Consider the following 27,276-nt stretch of genomic DNA (forward strand, 5'->3'; position numbering starts at 1 on the left):
TTATATCGTATCTGTTCTTTTATCTCTAATTATTAGGAAAGGAAATAATTGAATTAATTGAAGTGGTGTTGTTACCTGCTGGCATCATTTTCATCAACAATCTACTTAAGGACTTTTATTTCAAATGCTAGATTGATTAGAGATTTTTTGTGATAGTTTGATTAAAAGCGATCATTTGACAATCAAACTGACAATAAATTTTATAAAGTATAAGAATAAATTAGAAGCAAATATAGAAGTGTTAGTTTAGTTTTAATTCACAAATCCCTTCTCATAAGGGTATTTATCATGGTTCTCTACCTCCTATTATTAGAATAATAAACCCCAATGGCTATATCAGTATTTCAAAATTGCCTTTGTGATCTGTGCATCTTTATTTATTGTTACTTCCATGTCAGAGAGTGCTTTCAGGCTCTTTTGGAGGTTTGTTCAATTTCTATTCAACATCAGTTCCTTTAATAAGTTTTCATTGTCTTTACTAACTCCTCATACATTCATGACCCCTTTGTTTTGTATTCTTTATTTGTGGTTGACTTTTTTTTTCTTCTTTAGAATTCACTCTTTTTTACAGTCATGCTCTGTTTCCTGCATTACAATAAAATCTCTGCACATTTCCTTCCCTAGAGACTCCCCTTCCTAAGCTTTGCACTACACACTGTTGCCTTTTTATTTTCTCAAAACTCTGTCTTTCTGATATTGTTATTATTATTATTATTATGGTGTTACTAACGACACAATTTATGCTGACAGCATTCACATGGAAGCTTATACTCCACACAGCTCTATTATCCTTCAGTTTATTCCTGACTCTTTGCTGTTGAAAAGATTTGCATCTTTTCTCCAAGGAAACCCTGTTTTTTGGGAAGCAAGAGTGGTATTTGACAGAAGCCTCAAGGATTTAATGCTCCCAGGAGACAAATGAATAAATAAACAACAAGCACATACAAACATTTAAAGTTTCTTCTTTTCCTTTAATTGCAGCACTCCAGGCTTTCAGCAAAAGCTTTATCAACATATACAACAAAAAGGTGTGGAGCTCCTGCCTCTGGAGGTTGCAAGCTTCCTTTTAAGCTCTTCTCTTTAAGTTCCCTTTAAGACTTATAATATTCTCCCAATAGCATAATACTTAAGTGAAAATGTGACATAAGGTTGTAAGATCATTTACACTCAATTTTGTTGTATACAATATAGGTAATACTTATTCCTTGATAATGTTTTAAAATGCACACAACTTTTGTTTTCAGCAAACCATTCACCTGTGCAGTTTTATAGTTGCTGCTGCTAAGTCACTTCAGTTGTGTCCACCTCTCTGTGACCCCATAGACAGCAGCCCATCAGGCTCCACTGTCCCTGGGATTTTCCAGGCAAGAACACTGGAGTGTGTTGTCATTTCCTTCTCCAATGCATGAAAGGGAAAAGTGAGAGTGAAGTCGCTCAGCCGAGTCCGACTCTTAGTGACCCCATGGGCTGCAGACTACCAGGTTCCTATGTCCATTGGATTTTCCAGGCAAGAGTACTGGAGTTGGCCATCATTGCCTTCTCCATTTTGTATTTAGACCTATCAATTTAGAGTTATTGTGAATCAAGTAATGGCTTTAAACATTTATGTAGGAAAAAAATGGTACCTTTTTATCAGGAACATGAAATACTCAGATTCTTCCTGGTCAAAGGCCATTTGAAACTCTTCTCTGATATGGTGAATAAATGAATAAATGCTAATACACACGGAATAAAGCTGTCAGTGTGTTTCATTCTGATCATTGGAGTAATTTAGAATCTATTTTTTTTCTTTTAATAAAAAATGTACCTCAAATTCAACTAGTTCAGTTCAGTTCAGTTCAGTCGCTCAGTCCTGTCCGACTCTTGGCAACCCCATGAATCGCAGCACGCCAGGCCTCCCTGTTCATCACCATCTCCCGGAGTTCACTCAGACTGACATCCATCGAGTCCGTGATGCCATCCAGCCATCTCATCCTCGGTCGTCCCCTTCTTCTCCTGCCCCCAATCCCTCCAAGCATCAGAGTCTTTTCCAATGAGTTCAAAGAGTCTTTTCAACTCTTCGCATGAGGTGGCCAAAGTACTGGAGTTTCAGCTTTAGAATCATTCCTTCCAAAGAAATCCCAGGGTTGATCTCCTTCAGAATAGACTGGTTGGATCTCCTTGCAATCCAAAGGACTCTCAAGAGTCTTCTCCAACACCACAGTTCAAAAGCATCTATTCTTCGGTGCTCAGCCTTCTTCACAGTCCAACTCTCACATCCATACATGACCACAGGAAAAACCATAGCCTTGACTAGACGGACCTTAGTCGACAAAGTAATGTCTCTGCTTTTGAATATGCTGTCTAGGTTGGTCATACTTTTCTTCTAAGGAGTAAGCATCTTTTAATTTCATGGCTACAATCACCATCTGCAGTGATTTTGGAGCCCACCCCCCCACACCCCCCCCAAAAAAAAAAAGTCTGACACTGTTTCCACTGTTTCCCCATCTATTTCCCATGAAGTGTCATTAGGTGTCCAATATGCTACTGGAGATCAGTGGAGAAATAACTCCAGAAAGAATGTAGGGTTGGAGCCAAAGCAAAAACAATACCCAGTTGTTTATGTGACTGATGATAGAAGCAATATCTGATGCTGTAAAGAGCAATATTGCATAGGAACCTGGAATGTCAGGTCCATGAATCAAGGCAAATTGGAAGTGGTCAAGCAAGTGATGGCTAGGGTGAACGTTGACATTCTAGGAATCAGCGAACTAAAATGGACTGGAATGGGTGAATTTAACTCAGATGGCCATTATATATACTACTGTGGGCAGTAATCCCTCAGAAGAAATGGAGTAGCCATCATGGTCAACAAAAGATTCCGAAATGCAGTACTTGGACACAGTCTCAAAAATGACAGAATGATCTCTGTTTGTCTCCAAGGCAAACCATTCAGTATCACAGTTATCCAATCTATGCCCCAACCAGTAACTCTGAAGAAGCTGAAGTTGAACAGTTTTATGAAGACCTACAAGACCTTTTAGAATTAACATCCAAAAAAGATGTCCTTTTCATTATAGGGGACTGGAATGCAAAAGTAGGAAGTCAAGAAACACCTGGAGTAACGGGCAAATTTGGCCTTGTAATGCAGAATGAAGTAGGGCAAAGACTAACAGAATTTCGCCAAGAAAATGCACTGGTCATAGCAAATACCCTGTTCCAACAACACAAGAGAAGACTCTACACATGAACATCACCAGACGGTCAACACAGTAATCAGATTGATTATATTCTATGCAGCCAAAGATGGAGAAGCTCTATACAGTCAACAAAAACAAGACCAGGAGCTGACTGTGTCTCAGATCATGAACTCCTATTGCCAAATTCAGACTTAAATTGAAGAAAGCAGGGAAAACCACTAGACCATTCAGGTATGACCTAAATCAAATCCCTTATGATTATACAGTGCAAGTGAGAAATAGATTTAAGGGCCTAGATCTGATAGATAGAGTGCCTGATGAACTCTGGAATGAGGTTCGTGAAATTGTACAGGAGACAGGGATCAAGACCATCCTATGGAAAAGAAATGCAAAAAAGCAAAATGGCTGTCTTGGAGGCCTTATAAATAGCTGTGAAAAGAAGAGAGCCCAAAAGCAAAGGAGAAAAGGAAAGATATAAGCATCTGAATGCAGAGTTCCAAAGAATAGCAAGAAGAGATAAGAAAGCCTTCTTCAGCGATCAATGCAAAAAAAAGAGGAAAACAACAGAATGGGAAAGACTAGAGATCTCTTCAAGAAAATTAGAGATACCAAGGGAACATGTCATGCAAAGATGGGCTCGATAAAAGACAGAAATGGTATGGACTTAACAGAAGCAGAAGATATTAAGAAGAGGTGGCAAGAATACACAGAAGAACTGTACAAAAAAGATCTTCACGACCCAGATAATCATGATGATGTGATCACTAATCTAGAGCCAGACATCTTGGAATGTGAAGTCAAGTGGACCTTAGAAAGCATCACTACAAACAAAACTAGTGGAGGTGATGGAATTCCAATTGAGCTGTTTCAAATCCTGAAAGATGATGCTGTGAAAGTGCTGCACTCAATATGCCAGCAAGTTTGGAAAACTCAGCAGTGGCCACAGGACTGGAAAAGGTCAGTTTTCATTCCAATTCCAAAGAAAGGCATTGCCAAAGAATGCTCAAACTACCACACAATTGCACTCATCTCACATGCTAGTAAAGTAATGCTCAAAATTCTGGAAGCAAATTCAAATAAACAATAGGTAAAGTATATAAAAGACCTTCAGACATTTATGTGAAACTACAAGACATCTTTTCATTAGCTATCTCAATTTGAGGTTTGAATTCAGACTCATCAAAGGAAAAAATCTATTAACACATTACACATTCTCTAAAGAAAAAATCAGAAATTCATACAGTTAAAAGGGTTTTAATCCTTTTGCGGACCAGGAAGGGAGACATACTGTACCAAAAAGATTGTGTAGACCATTATAATTGAAACCACAGAGTACGTAGCCTCAGTTCCATCAGATCAGAATCTAGTAGCAGCTTGTCTGTTACTTTCCTTTCAGTCTGGATTATTTCTCATACATTTTACAGAAACAGGGACTCTAAACCCATTTCTGAGCAGGTGCATTCTTGAGACGTGCCATTTTATTAGAGATTTAGTCGGTATATGGAAAGAGTGATGTATTGCTTTAAGCAGATTGAAAAATGGAAAAAGAATAATGAACCTTACATTAGTTAGTTAAACAAAGTGGCCGTAAGCAGATGGGCATGATGCTTACAGAAGAGCCACTTTTTTTGTGTATGGTGTGCTACATTGCACTTGATGTTTATAATACTAAGCAAATATATGTTTTAATAAATATCCTTTCATGTTCACATGAAATGTAGAAAGCATTCAACTATTTGTTGAATGAAAATAACAATATATTATGTATAAAGAAAACTTCAGTCTAAAACGTAAGAAACAGAATTTGTCAACTAGTAGTTTTGACCTTTTGGACCAGATGGATCTTATTGTGAAGGGCTGCCTGTGTACTGTACGGTGTTTAGCAGCATCCTTTGCTTCCAGACACACTAGATGCCAGCAGCTGTGACAAAATTTTTCCCAGTGTCTCCAAATGTCCCCTAGATGTCTTATCTCCTCCAATTAAGAACTATTGATCGGAAGGGAAGTTACAATTAGCATGATTGATTGAATTTTATTTACATAGCTTTCTATGCTTTCTATTTTCAAGGGTAGTTTATGATTGAGTAGGGAGGACGAGTTCACTTTCCTTTTAACTACTAGTAAATTAATAGTACATATTTGTTTGGTAAAGCCGCTGTAACAAAGTTCTACAAATTGGGTGGCTTAAACAGCAGAAATGTACTATCTCAAAATCCTGGAAGCTAGAAGACTGAAATCAGGGTGTTGGCAGGGTTGATTCCTTCTGAGGGAGGGCTGTGGGATAAAATCTGCTCAAGATATCTTCTCCAGTTTCTGGTGGCCTCAGGCATCCTTTGGCTTGTAGATAGCAATCTCCTGGTGTCTTCATATGCTCTTCTGTTTGTCCACCTCAGTCAAATCAGTGTGAAAATTTCTTCTTTTTATGAAGACACAAGAAATATAGGATTAGGATCCACACTAATGAACTCATTTTAATTTCATTACTCTGTAAAGAACCTATCTCCAAATAAGAGAACATTCTGAGATACTGGGGCTTGAAAATCAAACATATATATATATATATATATATATATATATATATATATAATGTATACATATATAACGTATATATATATAGAAACATATTGTACATATATTAAACTTTTACATTTTGTATTGGGGTCTAGCCAATTAACAATGTTGGGATAATTTCTGGTGAATAGCAAAAGGATTAAGTCATACACATACATGAATCCATTCTGTACTCATAATACATCCAGGCTGCAACATAACATTGAGCAGAGTTCCATGTGCTATACAGCAAATCCTTGTTGGTTATTCATTTTAAATATAGCAATGTGTACATGCCCATCCCAAACTCCCTAACTGTTCCTTACCCCATCCTTCCACCTGGTAACCTTAAGCTCCTTCTCAAAGGCTGTGTCTGTTTCTGTTTTGTAACTAAGTTCATTTGTATCATTTCTTTTTAGATCCCACATACAATGTGTGTCATGATATTTCTCCTGCTTTGTTTGACTTACTTCACTCAGTATGACATGCTCTAGTTCCATAAATGTTGCTGCAAATGGCATTATTTAATTCCTTTTAGTGGCTGTATATATGCATATTCCATTATATATGTGTACCACATCTTTATCCATTCCTCAACCTAAATCCTGCAGATTTAGGTTGCTTCCATGTCTTGGCCATTATAAACAGTGCTATAATGAATATTGGGATGCATGCATCTTTTCAGACCATGTTCTGCTCAAATATATGCCCAGGAATGGGATTACAGGGTCATATGGTAACTCTTGGAGAAGTAAATGAGACTCCTCTAGTATTCTTACCTGGAAAATCCCATGGACAATCCCATGGAAGAGCCTGGCAAGCTACAAAGTGGATAGCAAAGAGTCAGACATGACTGATTGACTGAGCATTCATGTACATGCATGGTAGCTCTATTTTTAGTCTTTTAAGGAATCTCCATAACATGCTCCATAGTGGCTGTACCAGTTTAATTCCCATCAACAGTGTAGGAGGGTTCCCTTCTTTCCACACTCTCTCCAGGATTTACTATTTGTGGATTGTTTGATGATAACCATCTGGTGTAATGCCATTCTGACTGGGTTAAGGTAATATTTCATTGTAGTTTTGACTTGAATTTCTGACCAACCTAGATAGCATATTGAAAAGCAGAGACATTATTTTGTTAACAAAGGTCTGTCTAGTCAAGGCTATGGTTTTTCCAGTAGTCATGTATGGATATGAGAGTTGGACTATGAAGAAGGCTGAGCACTGAAGAATTGGTGCTTTTGAACTGTGGTGTTGGAGAAGACTCTTGAGAGTCCTTTAGACTGCAAGGAGATCCAACCAGTCCATTATGAAGGAGATCAGCCCTGGGATTTCTTTGGAAGCAATGATTCTAAAGCTGAAACTCCAGTACTTTGGCCACCTCACGCGAAGAGTTGACTCATTGGAAAAGACTCTGATGCTTGGAGGGATAGGGGGCAGGAGGAAAAGCGGATGACAGAGGATGAGATGGCTGGATGGCATCACTGACTCGAGGGACATGAGTCTGAGTGGACTCTGGGAGTTGGTGATGGACAGGGAGGCCTGGCATGCTGCGATTCATGGGGTTGCAAAGAGTCGGACACGATTGAGTGACTGAACTGAACTGAACTGAACTGAACTGAACATCTTTTCACGTGCCTATTGGCCATCTGTATGTCTCCTTTGGCGAATTGCCTATTTAGGTCTTCTGCTCACTTTTTGAGAGGTCTGTTTGTTTTGATCTGTTAAGTGTCATGAAAGAAAGTGAAAGTGAAAGTCACTCAGTCGTGTCCGACTCTTTGCAACCCCATGGACTATACAGTCCATGGAATTACCCAGGCCAAAATACTGGAGTGGGTATTCTTTCTTGTCTAGGGGATTTTCCCAACCCAGGGATCAAACCCAGACCTCCCACATTGCAGATGGATTCTTTATCAGCTGAGCCACAAGGGAAGCCCTAAGTGTCATGAGCTGTTGGTAAATTTTTAGACTGCTCTTTTATCAGTCACATCACTTGCAAATATTTTCTCCTAATCTGTGGAATTTTTTGTTGGGCTTATTGTATTCTTTTCTGTGCAAAAGATTTTGAGTTTAAACAGGTCCCATTTACTTATTTTTGATTATGTTTCCATTATTCTGTAGATGGATTTAAAAAGATATTGCTGTGATTTATGTCAGAGAATATTCTGCCTATGTTCTCCTCTAAGGTTTTTATAGTGTCTGTTCTCACTTTGAGGTCTTTAACCCATTTGGAGCTTAATTTTTTATATGGAGTTAAATAAGGATCTAATTTTATTTTTTAACATGTAGCTGGCCAGGTTTCCCAGCACCATTTGTTGAGGAGATGATCTCTCCAACATTATGTAGACTTGCCTCCTTTGTCATATATTAATTGTCCATAGGCTTATTATGTTCCATTGATCTATATTTCTTTTTTTTTTGGTCAATACCATACTATTTTTGAGGAAGCCTTATTCCTCCAGTCCTGCTTTTCTTTTTTAAGGTTGCTTTGACTATTCAGGGTCTTTTGTGTCACCATATACATTTTGAGATTTTTTGATTCTAGTTCCATGAAAATACCATTGGTAATTTAATAGGGATTATATTGAATCTGTAGATTGCCTTGGGTAATGTAGTCATTTTAACAATACTGATTCTTCCAATCTAGGAACATAGTATATCTTTCCATCAGTTTATGTGTTCTTTGATTCATTTCATCAGGATCTTATAGTTTTTGGAATATAGGTCTTTCATCTCCATAAGTATGTTTATTCCTTGGTATCTTATTCTTTTTGATGCAATAATAATGGAATTCTTTCTTGAATTTTTCTTTTTGATTTTTTTTTTTTTAGTTTGTAGATATGCAACAAATTTCTGTGTATTAATTCTGTAAACTGCGACTTTACCAAATTCATTGATGAGGTTCAGTATTTTTCTGGTAGCATCTTTAGAATCTTCTATGTATAGTATCATGTCATCTGGAAACGGTGGTAGATTAATTTTTTCTTTTCTAATTAGGATTCCTTTTACTTATTTTTCTTCCCTAATTGCTGTAGCTAAGACTTCCAAAACTATGTTGAATAAAAGTGGTGACAGTGGACATCCTAGTCTTGTTCCTGATTTTATTGTGTTTCTGTAAACTTCCCCTTTTATGAGTGTTAGTATGAGGTACTCTATGTTGGATGGATACATATTTATAATCGTCATATCTTCTTCTTGAATTGAATCCTAGGTCATGTAGTGTCCTTATTTGTAGAGACAAAACAAGCTTATTAACAATCTTTATTTTTAAAATCTATTTTGTATGATATAAGTATTGCTTCTCCAGCTTTGTTTTGGTTTCCATTTGTGTGAAATAATTCTCCAATCCCCTTTCTTTCAGTCTGTAAGTATTCCTAGGTCTGGGGTGGGTCTCATATAGAGTGGATAAAAACAGTCTTGTTTTTGTATTCACCCAGCCAGTCTATGTCTTTTGGTTGGTGCATTTAACCCGTTTACCTTTAAGGTAATTATTGATATGTATAATCCTACTACCATTTTCCTAATTTTTTGAGGTTTATTTTTTGTATGTCTCTTCCAAGAGAAGTCCTTCAGTACTTGTAAAGCTGGTTTGGTGGTGCTGAATTCTCTTAACTTATGCTTCTCTGGAAAACTTTTGATTTCCTTGTCAAATCTGAATAAGAGTCTTGCTGGGTAGGGTATTTTTGGTTGCAAGTTTTTCCATTTAATCACTTTGAATATATCTTGCTATTCTTTTCTGGCTTGTAGAGTTTATGTTGAAAAATTAGATGATAACCTTATAGGAGTTCCCCTATATATTGTTTGTCATTTTTCCTTTGCTGGTTTTAATATTTTATCTTTGTCGTTAATTTTTGTCAATTTGATTAGTTTGTGTGTTGGGGTGTTCCTCCTTGGGTTTATCCTACTTGGAACTCTAAGTTCCTGGACTATGTTGACTATTTCCTTTTCCACAGTAGACAAATTGTTAGCTATCATTTCTTCAAATATTTTCTTACATCCTTTCTCTCTTCTCCTTCTGGGACTACTATAATGAGAATGTTGGTGCATTTAATGTTATCCCAGAGGTCTCTTATGCTGTCATTCTTTCTTTTCATTCTTTTTTTCTATTTTTTTTTTTTTTTTGCTTTGCAGAAGTTATTTCCACCATTCTGTATTCCAAATCATTTGTCCATTTCTAGCCTCAGTAACTCTGCTATCAATTTCCTCTAGTGTGTTGTTCATCTCTGTTCATTTCTTCTTTAGTTCTTCTAGGTCTTTGGTAAACGTTTTTCACCTCTTCTCCATTCATATTCCAAATTCCTGGATCATCTTCATTTTCATTATTCTGGATTCTTCTTCTGAAATGTTGGCTATCTTGACTTCATTTAGTTATTTTTCTGGAGATTTATCTTGTACCTTCATCTGGGCCATAAGTCTATGCCTTTTCATTGTGATTAGCTTTCTGTGACTGTGGCTTTCATTCTGGAGACTGCAGGATTATATCCCTTTTTGCTTTTATGTCTACCATCTAGTTCACTTCAGTTCAGTTCAGTCACTCAGTGGTGTCCGACTCTTTGTGACCCCATGAAGTGCAGCAGGCAAGGCCTCTCTGTCCATCACCAACTCCCAGAGTTCACCCAAACTCATGTCCATCAGCCGGTGATGCCATCCAGCAATCCCATCCTCTGTCATCCCCTTCTCGTCCTGCCCCCAATTCCTCCCAGCATCAGAGTCTTTTCCAATGAGTCAACTCTTCTCATGAGATAGCCAAAGTATTGGAGTTTCAGCTTTAGCACCATTCCTTCCAATGTACACCCAGGACTGATCTCCTTTCGGATGGACTGGTCGGATCTCCTTGCAGTCCAAGAGATTCTAAAGAGCCCTCCAACACCATAGTTCAAATGCATCATTTCTTCAGCGCTCAGCCTTCTTCACAGTCCAACTCTCACATCCATACATGACTACTGGAAAAACCATAGCCTTGACTAGACGGACATTTGTTAACAAAGTAATGTCTCTATTTTTGAATATGCTGTCTAGATTGGTCAGAACATTCCTTTCAAGGAGTAAGCGTCTTTTAATTTCATGGCTGCAATTACAATCTACAGTGATTTGGAGCCCCCCCCCAAAATAAAGTCTTACACTGTTTCCACCGTTTCCCCATCCATTTCCCATGAAGTGATGGGACTGGATTCCATGATCTTCATTTTCTGAATGTTGAGCTTTAAGCCAACTATTTCACTCTCCTCTTTCACTTTCATCAAGAGGCTCTTTAGTTCCTCTTCACTGTCTGCCATAAGGGTGGTGTCATCTGCATATCTGAGGTTATTGATATTTCTCCCAGAAATCTTGATTCCAGCTTGTGCTTCTTCCAGCCCAGTATTTCTCATGATGTACTTTGCACAGAAGTTAAATTAGCAGGGTGACAATATACAGCTTGACGTACTCCTTTTCCTATTTGGAAGCAGTCTGTTGTTCCATGTCCAGTTCTAACTGTTGCTTCCTGACCTGTATATAGGTTTCTCAAGGGATAGGTCAGGTGGTCTGGTATTCCCATCTCTTTTGGAATTTTCCAAAGTTTATTATGATCCACACAGTCAACGGCTTTGGCATAGTCAATAAAGCAGAAATAGATGTTTTGCTGGAACTCTCTTACTTTTTCGATGATCCAGAGGATGTTGGCAATTTGATCTCTGGTTCCTCTGCCTTTTGTAAAACCAGCTTGAACACCTGGAAGTTCACGGTTCATGTATTGCTGAGACCTGGCTTGGAGAATTTTGAGCATTACTTTACTAGCTTGTGAGATGAGTGCAGTTGTGCAGTAGTTTGAGCATTCTTTGGCATTGCCTTTCTTTGGGATTGGTATGAAAACTGACTTTTCCAGTCCTGAGGCCACTGCTGAGTTTTCCAAATTTGCTGGCATATTAAGTGCAGCATTTTCACAGCATCATCTTTTAGGATTTGAAATAGCTCAACTGGGATTCCATCACCTCCATTAGCTTTGTTTGTAGTGATGCTTTCGAAGGCCCACTTGACTTCACATTCCAGGATGTCTGGCTCTAGGTTAGTGATCACAGCATCGTGATTATCTGGGTCGTGAAGATCCTTTTTGTACAGTTCTTCTGTTTATTCTTGCCACCTCTTCTTAATACCTTGTGCTTCTGTTAGATCCATACCATTTTTTCCTTTATCGAGCCCATCATTGCATGACATGTTCCCTTGGTATCTCTAATTTTCTTGAAGAGATCTCTAGTCTTTCCCATTCTGTTGTTTTCCTCAATTTTCTTGCATTGGTCACTGAGGAAGGCTTTCTTATCTCTCCTTGGTATTCTTTGGAACTCTGTATTCAGATGCTTATATCTTTCCTTTTCTCCTTTGCTTTTTGCTTCTCTTCATTTCACAGCTATTTATAAGGCCTCCTCAGACAGCCATTTTGCCTTTTGCATTTCTTTTTCTTGGAGATGGTTTTGATCCCTGTTTCCTGCACAATGTCATGAACCTATGTCCATAATTCATCAGGCACTCTGTCTATTAGATCTATTAATCTATTTATCTATAAATCTATTTCACACTGCCACTGTATAATCATAAGGGATTTGATTTAAGTCATATCTGAATGGTCTAGTGGTTTTACCTACTGTCTTCAATTTAAGTCTAAATTTGGCAATAAGGAGTTCATGATCTGAGCCACAGTCAGCTCCCTGTCTGTTTTTGCTGACGGCATAGAGCTTCTCCATCTTTGGATGCAAATAATATGATCAATCTGATTTCGGTTTTAACCATATGATGATGTCCAAGTGTAGAGTCTTCTCTTGTGTTGTTGGAAGAGGGTGTTTGCTACAACCAGTAGTTCTATTGACAAAACTCTACTAGCCTTTGCCCTGCTTCATTCTGTACTCGAAGGGCAAATTTGCCTGTTACTCCAGGTGTTTCTTAACTTCCTACTTTTGCATGCCAGCCCTCTATAATGAAAAGGACATCTTTTGGGGATTTTAGTTCTAAAAGGTCTTGTATGCCTTCATAGAACAGTTTAACTTTAGCTTCTTCAGAGTTACTGGTTGGGGCATAGACTTGGATTACCGTGATATTGAATGGTTTGCTTTGGAAACGAAGAGAGATAATTCTGTCGTTTTTGAGATTGCATTCTGTCGTTTTTGAGATTGCATCCAAGTACTGTATTTTGGACTCTTTTGTTGACCATGATGGCTATTCCATTTCTTCTAAGGGATTCCTGCCCACAGTAGTAGATATAATGGTCATCTGAGTTAAATTCACCCTTTCCAGTCCATTTTAGTTCATGGATCACTCTTGCCATCTCCCGTTTGACCACTTCCAATTTTCCTTGATTCACGGACCTAACATTCCAGGTCCTATGCAATATTGGTCTTTACAGCATCGGATCTTGCTTCTATAACCAGTCACGTCCACAACTGGGTATTGTTTTTCCTTTGGCTCAATCTCTTCATTCTTTCTGGAGTTATTTCTCCACTGATCTCCAGTAGCATATTGAGCACTTACTGACCTGGGGAGTTTCTCTTTTAGTATCCTATCATTTTGCGTTTTCATGCTGTTCGTGGGGTTCTCAAGGCAAGAAGAGTGAAATGATTTGCCATTCCCTTCTCCAGTGGACCACATTCTGTCACATATTACCATTTAGTAGGTGAGATTAAAAGGCTTATGAAGACTTCTTGATAGGAAGAGCTGGCATCCTCTCATGGAAAACTGTCTCACTCTGTTGGGCAAGATCAGGTCCAGTAAAACTTTAATCCAATTATCTGCTGATGGGTGGGGCTAGGTTCCTTCCCTGTTAGTTATTTGACCTGAGGCACACAAACCTGGGAGTCTGCAGCCTATATGGTGGTGCTAATAGCAACACCTTAGAACTAACACTCAAAAAAGATGTCCTTTTCATTATAGGGGACTGGAATGAAAAAATAGGAAGTCAAGAAACACATGGAGTAAGAGGCAAATTTGGCCTTGGAATGTTGAATGAAGCCGGGCAAAACTAATACAGTTTTGCCAAGAAAATGCACTGGTCAGAGCAAATACCCTGTTCCAACAACACAAGAGAAGACTCTACACATGAACATCACCAGATGGTTAACACCAAAATCAGATTGTTTATATTCTTTGCAGCCAAAGGTGGAGAAGCTCTATACAGTCAACAAAAACAAGACCAGGAGCTGACTGTAGCTCAGATCATATGAACTCCTTATTACTAAATTCAGACTTAAATTGAAGAGAGTAGGGAAAACTGCTAGACCATTCAGGTATGACCTAAATCAACTCCCTTATGATTATACAGTAGAAGTGAGAAATAGATTTATGGGCCTAGATCTGATGAACTATGGAATGATGTTTGTGACATTGTACAGGAGACAGGGATCAAGACCATCCCCATGGAAAAGAAATGCAAAAAAGCAAAATGGCTGTCTGGGAGGCCTTATAAATAGCTGTGAAAAGAAGAGAGGTGAAAAGCAAAGGAGAAAAGGAAAGATATAAGCATCTGAATGCAGAGTCCCAGAGAATAGCAAGAAGAGATAAGAAAGCCTTCTTCAGTGATCAATGCAAAGAAATAGAGGAAAATAACAGAATGGGAAAGACTAGAGACCTCTTCAAGAAAATTAGAGATACCAAGGGAACATGTCATGCAAAGATGGGCTCGATAAAGGACAAAAATGGTATGGACCTAACAGAAGCAGAAGATATTAAGAAGAGGTGGCAAGAATACACAGAAGAACTGTACAGAAAAGATATTCATGATCCAGATAATCACGATGGTGTGATCACTCATCTAGAGCCAGACATCCTGGAATGTGAAGTCAAGTGGGCCTTCAAAAGCATCACTACAAACAAAGCTAATGGAAGTGATGGAATCCCAGTTGAGCTATTTCAAATCCTAAAAGATGATGCTGTGAAAGTGCTGTACTCAATATGCCAGCAAATTTGGAAAGCTCAGCAGAGGCCGCAGGAGTGTAAAATGTCAGTTTTCATCCAATTTGAAAGAAAGGCAATGCCAAAGAATGCTCAAACTACCTCACAATTGCATTTATCTCACATGCTAGTAAAGTAATGCTCAAAATTCTCCAAGCCAGGCTTCAGTAATATGTGAACTATGAACTCCCTGATGCTCAAGTTGGTTTTAGAAAAGGCAGAGAAACCAGAGATCAAACTGTCAACATCCGCTGGATCATGGAAAAAGCAAGAGAGATCCAGCAAAACATCTATTTCTGCTTTATTGACTATGCCAAAGCCTTTGACTGTGTGGGTCACAATAAACTGTGGAAATTCTGAGAAAGATGGGAATACCAGACCATCTGACCTGCCTCTTGAGAAATCTGTATGCAGGTGAGGAAGCAATGGTTAGAACTAGAAATGGAATAACAGACTGGTTCCAAATAGGAAAAGGAGTACGTCAAGGCTGTATATCATCACCCTGCTTATTTAACTTCTGTGCAGAGAACATCATGAGAAATACTGGGCTGGAAGAAGCACAAGCTGGAATCAAGATAGCCGGGAGAAATATCAATAACTTCAGATATGCAGATGACACCACCCTTATGGCAGACAGTGAAGAGGAACTAAAGAGCCTCTTGATGAAAGTGAAAGAGGAGAGTGAAATAGTTGGCTTAAAGCTCAACATTCAGAAAACGAAGATCATGGCATCTGGTCCCATCACTTCATGGGAAATAGATTGGGAAACGTGGAAGCAGTGTCAGACTTTATTTTTTTGGGCTCCCAAATCACTGCAGATGGTGACTGCAGCCATGAAATTAAAAGACGCTTACTCTTTGGAGGAAAAGTTATGACCAACCTAGACAGCATATTCAAAAGCAGAGACATTACGTTGCCAACTAATGTACGACTAGTCAAGGCTATGGTTTTTCCTGTGGTCATGAATGGATGTGAGAGTTGGACTGTGAAGAAGGCTGAGCACTGCAGAATTGATGCTTTTGAACTGTGATGTTGGAGAAGACTCTTGAGAGTTCCTTGGACTGCAAGGAGATCCAACCAGTCCATTCTGAAAGAGATCAGCCCTGGGATTTCTTTGGAAGGAATGATACTAAAACTGAAACTCCAGTACTTTGGCCACCTCCTGTGAAGAGTTGACTCATTGGAAAAGACTCTGATGCTGGGAGGGATTGGGGGCAGGAGGGGAAGGGGACGACAGAGGATGAGGTGGCTGGATGGAATCACCGACTCAATGGCCGTGAGTCTGAGTGATCTCCAGGAGTTGGTGATGGACAGGGAGGCCTGGCATGCTGCGATTGATGGGGTCGCAAAGAGTCGGACACGACTAAGCAACTGAACTGAATAGCAATCTCCAAGAGGGCTTACACCAAAGTGCCGCTCTAGGGATTTCTGCTGCCATTGCCTCTATTCCATGATGAGCCATCCCTCCAGAGGAGACCCCCCCCCCCCGCCCCCTGCCCCGCAACACTTGCACGTAGGTCTGGCTCAGTCACCTGTGGGGTTACTGCTCCTTTTCTGTAGGTCCTGGTGCACACAAGATTTTGTTGTTGTTGTTGTTATTTTGTTCCAATAGTGGAGTATTTGTGTCCTCCAGTCCTGTGGAAGTCCTGTGATCCAATCCCAGTAGTCTTAAAAGTGAGATTCCCTGGGATCACTTTGCTGGACCTTCAGAGTGGGAAGCTTGATGTGGGGCTCAGAAGTTTCCAACAGTGTGAGAATTTCTGTAATTTTCGTTCTCCAGTTTGTGGCTTGCCCACCTAGTAGATATGTGATTTGATTTCATCATGATTATTGCTCTTCCTTGGTAGCTCAGATGGTAAAGCATCTGCCTGCAATGTGGAAGACGTGGGTTTGATCCCCAGGTCAGGAAAATCCCTGAGGTGGGAAGATACTCTGAAGAAAGAACTGGCAACCCATTCCAATATTCTTGCCTGGAAAATCCCATGGATGGTGGAGGCTGGTGGGCTAAATTCAATGGCGTTGCAAAGAGATTGACACAACTAAGTGACTAACACTTTATGCCCTATCATTTCATTATAGCTTTTCCTTTGTTGTTGGATGTGGTTATCATTTTTTGGTGGGTTCCAGCATTCTACTGTTAATGATTGTTCAAGAGCTAGTTGCAATTTAGATGCTTTCGCAGGAGAAGATGACTACACATCCTTCTAGTCTGCCATCTCGAAACCACCTTCTGCAATATATATTTTTTTGACAAGGGGAAATCTAAGACACCTCTTCTTCTCCTTAAAATGTGTAAAACATTTATTTTTTTATTTTAAATTAATTTATCTGAATTGGAGGATAGTTGTTTTACAATATTGTGGTGGATTTTGTCATACATCAACATGAATCAGCCAGGTGCACATGTGTTCCCCTATCCTGAACCCCTCTCCCACCATCCTACCCTATCCCTCTGGGTTGTCCCAGAGCACCGGCTTTGAGTTCCCTGCTTCATGCATTGAACTTGCACTGGTCATCTATTTTAATATGGCAATATACATGTTTCAATGTTATTCTCTCATATCATCTCACCCTCGCCTTCTCCCATGTAGCCCAAACGTCTGTTCTTTACCTCTGTGTCTCTTTTGTTGCCTTGCATATAAGATCATCATTACCGTCTTTCTAAATTCCTTATATATACATTAATATATTGTATTGGGGTTTCTCTTTCAGGCTTACTTCACTCTATAATAAGCTCCAGTTTCATCCACCTCATTAGAACTGACTCAAATGCTATACTTTTTATAGCTGAGTAATATTCCATTCCTTATCCATTGTCTGCCGATGGACATCTGTGTTGTTTCCATGTTCTAGTTATTGTAAACATTGCTGCAATGAACATTGGGATACGTGTTTCTCTTTCAGTTCTGGTGTCCTTGGAGTGTATGCCCTACAGTGGGATTGCTGGGTCATAGGGCAGTTCTATTTCCAGTTTTTTAAGGTATCTCCATATTGTTCTCCATAGTGGCTGTACTAGTTTGCTTTCCCACCAGCAGTGTAAGAGGGTTCTCTTTTCTCCACGCCCTCTTCAGCATTTATTGTTTGTAGACATTTTGATGGCAGCCATTCTGACTGGTGTGAGATGATATCACATTGTGGTTTTGATTTGCATTTCTTTGATAATGAGTGATGTTGAGCATTTTTTTCATGTGTTTATTAGCCACCTGTATGTCTTCTTTGGAGAAATGTCTGTTTAGTTCTTTGGCCCACTTTTTGATTGTGTTGCTTGTTTTCCTGGTATTGAGCTCCTTGAGCCACTGTATATTTTGGAGATTAATTCTTTGACAGTTGTTTGGTTTGCTAATGTTTTCTCCCTTCTGAAGGCTGCCTTTTCACCTTGCTTATAGTTTCCTTCATTCTGCAAAAGCTTTCAATTTAATTAGGTCCCATTTGTTTTTGTTTTTTTTTTTCCCTTACTCTTGGAGATGTATCATAGGGGATCTTGCTGTGATTTATATCATAGAGTGTTCTGCTCATGTTTTTCTCTAAGACTTTTATAGTTTCTGGCCTTACATTTAGATCTTTAATCCATTTTGAGTTTATTTCTGTGTAAGGTGTCAGAAAGTGTTCTAGTTTCACTCTTTTACATGTGTTGGACAGTTTCCCCAGCATCATTTGTAAAAAAGATTTTCTTTTCTCCATTTTATATTTTGCCCCCTTTGTCAAAGATAAAGTGTCCACAGGTGCATCGATCTACCTCTGGGCTTTCTATTTTGTTTCATTGATCTATATTTCTGTCTTCGTACCAGTACCATATTGTCTTGATTACTGTAGTTTTAGTGTAGTTTGAAGTCAGAAAGGTTGATTTCTCAGTTCCATTCTTCCTTCTCAAGACTGCTTTGGCTATTTGAGTTTTTTTGTGTTTCCATACAAATTGTGAAATATTTTGTTTTAGTTCTGTGAAAAATACCACTGATAGTTTGACAGAAATTGCACTGAATCTATTGATTGATTTGTGTAGTATACTCATTTTCACTGTATTGATTCTTCCAATCCATGGACATGGTATATTTCTCCATTTATTTGTGTCATCTTTGATTTCTTTCATCAGTCTCTTATAGTTTTCTATCTTAGGTTTTGTTTCTTTAGGTAGATTTATTCCTATGTAATTTATTCTTTTCATTACAATGGTGAATGACATTGTTTTCTTAATTAATTTTTCTATTTTTTCATTGTTCTTGTATAGGAATGCAAGGGATATCTGTGTATTAATTTTACATCCAGCAAATTTACTATATTCATTGGTTAGTTCTAGTAACTTTCTGGCATCTTTAGGGTTTTCTATATAAAGGATCATGTCATCTGAAAACAGTGATGTTTATTTCTTCTTTTCCAATTTGGATTCCTTTTATTCGTTTTCATTTTCTCATTGCTGTGGATAGGACTTTCAAAACTATGTTGAATAGTAGCAGTGAGAAAGGGCACCCTTGTCTTGCTCCTGATTTTAGAGGAAAGGCTTTCAGTTTTTCAACATTGAAGGTAATGTTTGATGTGATTTGTCATATATGGCTCTTATTAAGTTGAGGTATGTTGTTTCTATGCTTGCTTTCTCAAGAGTTTATATCATAAATGGGTATTAAATTTTGTCAAAGGCTTTCTTTGCATCTATTGAGATAATCATATGGTTTATCTTTCAGTTTGTTAATATGTTCTATCACACTGATTGGTTTGTGGATACTGAGGAATCCTTGCACCTCTGAAATAAAGCCCACTTCGTCATGATGTGTGATCTATTTAATATGTTGTTGGATTCTCTTTGGTAGGATTTTGTTGAGTATTTTTGCATTTATGTTCATCAGTGATATTGGCCTGTAGTTTTCTTTTTTGTGGCATCTTGGTCTGGTTTTGGTATCAGGGTGATTTTGGCCTCATAGAATGAGTTTGGGAGTTGACCTTTCTCTGCAATTTTCTGGAACAGTTTGAGTAGGATAGGTGCTAGCTCTTCTCTAAAGTTTTGATAGAATTCCCCTGTGATCCCATCTGCTGCTGCTACTGCTGCTAAGTCACTTCAGTCGTGTCCAACTCTGTGCCACCCCATAGAAGGCAGCCCACCAGGCTCTCCTGACCCTGGGATTCTCCAGGCAAGAACACTGGAGTGGGTTGCCATTTCCTTCTCCAATGCATAACAGTGGAAAGTGAAACCGAAGTTGCTCAGTCATGTCCAACTCTTAGTGACCCCATAGACTGCAGCCTACCAGGCTCCTCCGGCCATGAGATGTTCCAGGCAAGAGTACTGGAGTGGGTTACCATTGCCTTCTCTGTGATGCCATCTAGTCCTGGGCTTTTGTTGGAAGATTTTTGATTACAGTTTAGATTTCTATACTTGTGATGGATCTGTTCAGATTTTCTATTTCTTCCTGGTTCAGCTTTGGAAGCTTATACTTTTCTGAGAGTTTGTCCATTTCTTCCAAGTTGTCCATTTTATTGGCATAGAGTTGCTTTCTGCAGTCTCTTATGATCTTTTGCATTTCTATGTTGTCTGTTGTGATTTCTCCATTTTGTTTTCTAATTTTGTTGATTTGATTTTTCTCCCTTTGTTTCTTGATGAGTCTGGCTAACAGTTTGTCTATTTTATTTATCTTCTCAAAGAACCAGCTTTTAGCTTGGATGATCTTTGCTGTAGTCTGTTTCATTTCAATTATTTCTGCTCTGGTTTTTATGATTTTTTTTTCTTTTTACTTACTTTGGTGTTTTTCTGTTCTTTTTTGTGTTGCTTTAGGTGTAAACTTAGGTTGTTTATTTAATGTTTCTCTTGTTTCTTGAGGTAGGCTTGTATTGCTGTGAACCTCCCTCTAAGCACTGCTTTTACTTAATCCCATAGGTTTGGGGTTGTTATGCTTTTATTTTCATTTTTTTCTATGCATATTTTGATTTTATTTTTGATTTCTTTCATGATCCATTGTTTATTCACAAGTTTGTTGTTTAACCTCCATAGGTTTGTGTTTTTTATAGTTTTTTTTTTTCTGTAGTTGATATTCAGTGTTACCCTATTGTGATCAGAAAAGATGTTTGAAATGATTTCAAATTTTAAAAATTTACCAAGTTTAGGTTTGTGGCCCAGGATGTGATCTATTCTGGAGAATGTTCCATGTGCACTTAAGAAAAACGTGAAATCCATTGTTTTTGGATGAAATGCCCCGTAGATAACAATTATGTCTAACTGGTCCATTATATCATTTAAAGCTTTTGTTTCCTTGCTAATTTTGTGTTTCATTGGTCTATCCATAGCAGTGAGTTGGGTATTAAAGGCCTCCACTATTACTGTGTTACTGGTAATTTCCCCTTTCATACTTGTTAGCATTTGCCTTGTGTATTGCGGTGCTCCTATGTTGAGTATATATATATATATATATATATATATATATATATATATATATATATATATATATATATATATATATATATATATAAAATTGTTTTGTCTTCTTCTTGGATTGATCCCTTGAGCATTATGTAGGGTGCCCCTTGAGCATTATGTAGGGTGCCTCTTTGTCTCTTGTCATAGTCTTTATTTCAATGTCTGTTTATCTCATATGAGTATCACTAATCCTGCTTTCTTTAGGTCTCCTTTTGCAGAAAATATTTTTTCAGCCCCTCACTTTCAGTCTGTATGTGTCTCTAGGTTTGAGGTGGGTCTCTTGTAGACAGCATATGTAGGGGTTTTGTTTTTGAATCCATTCAGCCAGTCTTTGTCTTTTTGTCAGGGCATTTAATCCATTTACATTTAAGGTAATTGTTGATAAGTATGATCTTGTTACCATTTACTTTGTTGTTTTGGGTTCTCTTTTATAAACATTTTCTGTGTTTCCTGTCTAGAGACGATCCTTTAGCATTTGCTGAGGATCTGGTTTGTGGTGAATTCTCTCAGCTTTTGTTTCTCTGTAAAGCTTTTGATTTTTCCTTCATATTTGAATGAGATCCTTGCTGAAAGAGTAATCTTGGTTGTAGATTTTTCATCCCCTTCTGACCTCAAGAGTTCCTATTGAAAGATCAGCTGTTGTCTTTATGGGGACCCCTTTGTGTGTTATTTGTTGCTTTTCCCTTGCTGCTATTAATATTTGCTCTTTGTGTTTAATTTTTGTTAGTTTGATTATATGTGTCTTGGGGGTGTTTTGCCTTGGGGTGATCCTGTTTGGGACTCTTTGGGTTTCTAGATGTAGGTGGTTATTTTCTTTCTCATTTAGGGAAGTTTTTGACTATTATCTTCTCAAATAATTTCACTTACCTTCTTTTTGTCTTCTTTTGGAACACATTTAGTTTTAATGTTGGAGCATTTAACGTTGTCCCAGAGTTATCTGAGTTTTTCCTCATTTCTTCTAAATATTTTTTTCTTTTTTCCTCTCTGCTTCATTTCTTTCCACCATTCTATCTTCCATCTCACTTATTCTCTCTTCTGCCTCCATTATTCTACTGTTGATTCCTTCCAGAGTGTTTTTAATATGAGTTATTACATGGTTCATTATTGATTGACTCTTCTTTATTTCTTCTAGGTCCTTGTTAAACATTTCTTGCATCTTCTCAATCATTGTCTCTAGTCTATTTATCTGTAATTCCGTTTTGTTTTCAAGATTTTGAATCATCTTCACTATCATTATTCTTAAATCTTTTTCAAGTAAACTCCCTATCTCCTCCTTTTTTTTTTTTTTTTTGTTTGTTGGTTGGTTTTGGTTTGGTGGGTTTTTATCTTTATCATTTTCCTTCACCTTGAATATTTCTCTGCCTTTTCATTTTGTTAAGATTGCTGTATTTGCATGCCCTTTCTGCAGGCTGGAATGTCATGGTTTCTCTTAATTGTGGAGTCTTCTTCCTGTGGGTAGGGTTAGACCAGTGGCTTGTCAATGTTTCCTGGATGTGGGAACTTGTGTCTGTGCTCTGTTGGGTGGGACTGAATCTCTTTTCTCTGGAGTGCCATGAAATTTCCAGTAGTGAGTTTTGGGGTGTCTATGGGTTTGATATGGCTTTGGGCAGCCTTTCTTTTTATGTTCAGGATTGTGTTTCTGCTTTGCTGGAGAATTAGCATGGTTTATCTTGCACTGGGACTTGTTGTCCCTTGGGTGGAGCTTCATTTCAGTGAAAGTATGAAGACTTTTGGGTGGGCTCTTGTGTATTAATGTTCCCTGGAGTCAGGAGTTCTCTGGTGTTCTAAACTTCTGGAGGTGAGACTCTTGACTCTGGGTTTCAGTCCTCTTCTTACAGTAGCCTCAAGATATCTCCATCCATACAACACAGAAGATAAAACCCCTAGGTTAATTGTGAAACAACTCTTCACAGCCAGGGATACCCAGAGAGATTCACAGAGTTATATAGAGAAGAGGGAGGAGGGAGATAAAGGTGACCAGGAGGAGAAAAGTGAGAGTGAAAAGGCAAGACAGCTATCAAACCAGTGATCAAATCCCTAAGTGAAAATGGTTATTAAGATTAGATTCTTAAAGGTACAAAACTGAAGCAAAGACTAAAAACCTAGAATAGAGGTTAGAGTCTCAAAAATACAATATGAAAACACAAAACAAAATCAATCTCAATAATTGAAGAAATACATATGGAATTTGATTTCAAAAAATAGACTTTTTTAAAAAGTTTTTTTTAAAAAGGTGATAGTAAGCTATAAAACTGAAAGAGTAATATAGAATTAAATTTTTTAAATTAAAAGTTATAATAGTAAAAAGATATCTAGAAATTTTTCTTCAGCAGTTGTGGGTCATGTGGGGTAAGCTTATTGTTAGGAAGTCCCTTTCTCTTGCTTGTACTTGTTCTCAAGGTATATAGTTACCCCTTAAAAGCACAGTCTCAGCATTAGCTTCAAGGTTTTAAGCTCTTGCTCCTGTCACTTCCAGGATGGTTCCTCTTCTTTGTTTATTTTGGTTTACTCTGCAAGTCTTTTCAGTGTCTAATTTCCTCCCTGACATGGTGGTGCCAAGGTGGCCACTGATTTAGGCTCACTGGTTCAGTTGTGCTGTGGGGAGGGAGGGACACTGAAAACAAATACAGCTGGCATGTGTGGGGAGTGTTCACAGTGGATGGATTACACTGGTTTGCCATAGCCCAAGGTGGTATGTACTTCCTGGGTCCACACTGCTCAGGATCCAGGCTGCTCTGCAATGGTACTGTCCCAAATGGACCCTGTGTTGCATGAACTTCCCAGGTCTCAGCCACTCAGGTTCTTAGGTGCTTTGCAAGGGCACAGATCTAGATAGGCTGTGGGATTTTTGCTGTTCCCAGGTCCAGGCTACTCAAGCGACTGGGTGCTTGGTGGGCAAATGGTCCTTTGTCGTCTGTGCATCTTATGCACCTCCCTGGTTCTTGCCACTCGATATCCTGTGTGTGCTGTGAGGGCACAGTCCCAGGTGTTCCATTTGTCTCCTCTGGGGAGCTGATCTCAGGCTGTGACCCTGCTGGTGGATGCAAACTATCCAGGATCCCAGGAAGACATGGTTAGCAACTGGCAGCCTGCTCAGAGTTTGGTGGAAGATGCAATCTCTGGGGCTGAAATTTGGTAGCCCCTTGCATTCTGGCTCTGGTTGTTGAACACCTGCCTCTCTACCTCTGGGGAGGGAGGGTCTTAAATGGCAGCCAACTTGCTCTCCTTTGGTTCAGTAGGGCACAATCCTTTGTTCTGTGAGGACACCAGGGCTCACTGTGCAATGTTACAGCCTTTCATGGGAAATGTTCCTTTTGTATCTCTGGTGATCCTAAGGTTTGGGTTGCTATGTCACATCAGTCCCCTCAGATTAATCTCAGGGCATTCAAGCCAGTCCTTGCCCTAAGGAACAATGATGCAGCCCACACCTCCCTGTCCAGTCCCCAGTCACTGCTGATAGATGGGAGTGTCTGAGCAGCTTCTCCACTTGTAGTTGTGGTTAGGCATGTATTGTGTGTGTATGTGTGTGTTTCCTGTTCTGTTGCCCTCTGAGATTCCAAATCTCCCCAGTATCACACCTAAGAGAGGGCTTCCTATCATGTGGAAACTTCCCCTTCACGACTCCCTCCCCAGGATGGCTTTGTGCCTAAATCCTTTGTCTCTCTTTTCATCTTTTTTATTTTGTTCTACCTCCATTTGAAGAAATTGGGCTGCCTTTCTGGGTGCCTGGTGTCCTCTGCCAGCGTTCAGAAGTTGTTTTGTGGATGTTGTGCAACATTCAAATGATCTTTTGTTGAATTTGGTCTCAAAAGAGAAAGTGTTCTCCCCATCCTATTCCTCTACCATCTTGGGGCCACCAGTAATAAATTTTTAAAAATTTAAAAATTCCAATTAAAAACAAAGAAGAAAAATGAAAACCCTAAAAACATTGAAAAAGCATGAGAGTTCCAGAAAAACATCTATTTCTGCTTTCTTGACTATGCCAAAGCCTTTGACTGTGTGGATCACAATAAACTGTGGAAAATTCTGAAAGAAATGGGAATACCAGGCCACCTGACCTGCCTGTTGAGAAACCTATATGCGGGTCAGGAAGCAACAGTTAGAACTGAACATAGAACAACAGACTGGTTCCAAATAGGAAAAGGAGTACATCAAGGCTGTATATTGTCACCCTGCTTATTTAACTTACATGCAGAGTACATCATGAGAAACGCTGGGCTGGAAGAAGCACAAGCTGGAATCAAAATTGCCAGGAGAAATATCAATAACCTCAGATATGCAGATGACACCACCCTTATGGCAGAAAGTGAAAAGGAACTAAAGAGCCTCTTGTTGAAAGTGAAAGGGGAGAGTGAAAAAGTTGGCTTAAAGTTCAACATTCAGAAAACTAAGGTCATGGCATTTGGTCCCATCATTTCATGGAAAATAGATGGAGAAATAGTGGAAACAGTGTCAGACTTTATTTTTTGGGGCTCCAAAATCACTGCAGATTGTGATTGCAGCCATGAAATTCAAAGACGCTTACTCCTTGGAAGGAAAGTTATGACCAACCTAGATAGTATATTCAAAAGCAGAGACATTACTTTGCCAACTAAGGTCGGTCTAGTCAAGGCTATGGTTTCTCCAGTGGTCATGTATGGATGTGAGAGTTGGACTGTGAACAAGGCTGAGTGTCGAAGAATTGATGCTTTTGAACTGTGGTGTTGGAGAAGACTCTTGAGAGTCCCTTGGACTGCAAGGAGATCCAGCCAGTTCATTCTAAAGGAGATCAGCCCTGGGTGTTCTTTGGAAGGAATGATGCTAAAGCTGAAACTCCAGTACTTTGGCCACCTCATGCAAAGAGTTGACTCATTGGGAAAGACCCTGATGCTGGGAGGGATTGGAGGCAGGTGGAGAGGAGGACTACAAAGGATGTGATTGCTGGATGGCATCACTGACTCAATGGACATGGGTTTGAGTTGACTCCGGGAGTTGGTGATGGACAGGGAGGCCCAGCGTGCTGCGATTCATGGGGTCGCAAAGAGTCGGACACGACTGAGTGAATGAACTGAACTGAACTGAAAAACTACAAAAGACCAACTAGAGTAAAAAATATATAACAGAAATAAAAAGTGTGATTTAAAAAAAATTCCAAAAATTCAGTTAGATTTAATAGTACTGATAAAATCGACAATACAGTAATGGAGGAAAAGTAGGGGAAAAAAATTGAAAAATGTTCAGAATCAACTACAGAACAATCTAAATATAAGAATAATAAAGTTTTTTCTTGGGTCTCTTCTGTCAGTGTCCTTTCCTTCTCTGGGAGTTACAGTCCACCTTCCTTCCCTTGGATGCCCTCCAGCAAAGGACTGGTCTCTGGACCTGCTGTGAGGGCAGCTGAGACTCTAATCTGGTTGTACTCTTATGTGTTCTTGTCTTCAATGTCCACAGCTGTCATACCTAGTGCATTTTCTTCTGTGAGAACTCTCATTGTCCTTTTATATATTCCATAGATGCAGAGTCTGCCTAGTTGATTGTGTGGATTTAATCTGCAGCTTATACAGCTTTTGGGAAAATTTTAGGTCCTCTTTCTTAGCCAATTGCCCCTGGTTTCAATTGTGGTTTTATCTCCACCTCTGCATGTGGGTTGTCCACTAGGGTTTACTCCTGAGGTTGCCCTGGAGGACTTGGATCTGCAACAGTAAGGGCCAGGTGTGGAGGTGGCACATTTGCTTAGGTCACAGGGGCCCTGGCAGCACTAGGTGCTCAAGGGGGTTGGTGTCTAATGCAGAAGGAAATAAATGGCAACCCAGTCCAATATTCTTGCCTGGAGAATCCCATGGACTGAGGAACCTGGCAGGTAATGATCCATGTGGTTGCAGAGAGTTGGACACAACTGAAGTGACTGAGCATGCATGCAGAAGGAAATATGGTGGTCTAGAAGGGCATGGCAACCCACTCCAGTGTTCTTGCCTGGAGATTTCCTGGACAGAGAAGCCTGGCAGCCCACAACCCACAGGGTTGCCAGGAGTCAGACACAACAAAAGCGACCCTGCATGCTCAGACCCAGGACTTTTCCTAGCCTCTGGCAGCTCTGTCCCAGTGGGAATCATGTATGGATGTTGGGTGGTTGCTTGGATCATGGGGACCCTGGAAATGCCGGCTATGCTGGAGCACCAGAGGCTATTGTCACAGGAGATATGGTGCTGTTGGGGTTTTTTTAGCCCAGTGAGCTCTGCCCAGTGAGGATTGTGC

The sequence above is a fragment of the Capricornis sumatraensis genome, chromosome 17, assembly GCF_032405125.1.
Source record: "Capricornis sumatraensis isolate serow.1 chromosome 17, serow.2, whole genome shotgun sequence".
Classification (NCBI taxonomy): Eukaryota; Metazoa; Chordata; class Mammalia; order Artiodactyla; family Bovidae; genus Capricornis; species Capricornis sumatraensis.